Genomic DNA, 1,966 nt, shown 5'->3' on the forward strand with positions numbered 1-1,966 from the left:
AAAATACACTTAAATATACATAAATACCCAAAACCAGTTTATACATTATGAAAACCCCTTTTGATATTTTTCCCAGGATATTTATACTGTAAATGATGTTACAAAAATTTATGGTGATTTATTTTAACTGTTTAATATTATTTCTTTAATTAATGACTATTTAAAGGAATAAAGCAAGGAAAAATAGAAATACCCACTGAAAAATATCTTTTATATTTTTCCCAGCCTATTTATGTATAATAACAATTAAATAAAAAGTTTGGGTAATTTTGAAAACTGTTTTCTATTTATTTCAATTTTTATTGAAATAAATGCTCAAAAATTATAAAATATAATTAAACAGCTTGGTAATCCATTTTTATAATTTTCCCAGCTTAGTATTGTGTAATAACAGTTAAATAAAAAGTTTGAGAATTTTTATCCCTCGAATGCTATTTTCGTGAATTTATGTTGTAATAAGGACTTAAAAATTTGGAAAGTTTATATTCCAAGGTTGTAATTAATCGCCCGATATATAGAATTTCATTACTTCAGAAAAAGTGTAACTAATTGATATAAAATCCAATACTAAAACATAAATTGGCATTTCCCTATATGTAGAGTTTAGTATATTAGCATTAGATATGGACATGGAAACTCACTAGTGCGTGTGTTTGATGTCGTAGGATCCCGGTAGTAAGACGTTGGTGCATCCCGAAGTACCGCTTGTGTCTACACAAAACATCGTGAGTATTCACGCACTCCCCTATTTTCGGATTTTATGTTTTGGGGTGGAAAAGCATGTCCAGAAAAACTACTGTTTGCATGTTGTATTTAAATTGAATTGTATCAAACATGATTGCTATTGTATTGCTATGTTTCTTTATGTATGTCTATGCAACACGGAACATGAGAACTTATCGTACTAAGGCCCTTCCCTTATCTCTAACCATTAACTCTTTGAGCCAATGGTCGTTATAGATAGCGCTATTAGGAATTGACAACTCCTCACTCTCCCGAATCGCTGGAGTGCATGATACCATATTCATCTATGGAACGATAAGCATAGATCTCGATAGGGCTTCAGTCATAGGTTTGGTTGAGACTCATTGTTTGCTCATACACATACAAACTCGTTTCTCGTTATAGCAATAAACTTGTATTCATTAATAGCAATCAACTTGTTTATCATTGAAGCAATGTACTTGTATTTACGAAAAGCCTTATTGTACGCTCGATTTTTATAAACTTGTGATACTCACCAACTATTTTCATAGTTGACGCTCGTTTTACATGCTTTTTCAGGAAGTAATTAGTAAGTGGATGTAAAGATTCATCATCATAGAGCATGCTGCATCGTGTTGAAGCTATTATGAAGCTATATTTTGAACAATGTTATTTTGAAAAACTTGTATTTTGTTTCTTTTGAAGCTATGGGTTGTAAACTTTTAAATACTGCTATGGTGATGTATCTTTATCTTTTGCATTGAAACCGTTATCGCTGTCATACCTTGCGTTTCCGCTTTAGCGGGGTGTGACAGTAGCAAAAGATAAAGACGAGACTCCAAAATGCTCGTGTCTATCGTTGTCCTGAGAATACATACGGTTTTGAAACGTATCAGCATAAAGCTGGTGAGTTCATAAACATGTTTTTGTATTGGAAACTAGTCACTGAATTTGTACAAATAATTTCTTTTCATTATAAGTACGTTTGTATCGAAACACTGGCTACCGCCAGTAAGTAAGGTGCGTTCTGTTCGAAAAGCCTACCTACCACCAATATGTTTGAAAACCCTAGCTTCCGCCAGTATGAAAACATGTTCCGTTTGAAAACCCTAGCTACAGCCAGTATGTAAGGTAGTTTTATTACTTAAAATAAAACCAAAGGTTGGAGGATCCTTGGAATACCCTCCAGTGTAGTATGTGGGTAGTCTTATTAATTAAAATAAAAGTATTGAAGAAGGAAAATCTTGTAAACAAAGGTAAG

This window comes from Lactuca saligna, chromosome 4 (genome assembly GCF_052625555.1).
Source record: "Lactuca saligna cultivar CGN05327 chromosome 4, ASM5262555v1, whole genome shotgun sequence".
NCBI lineage: Eukaryota > Viridiplantae > Streptophyta > Magnoliopsida > Asterales > Asteraceae > Lactuca > Lactuca saligna.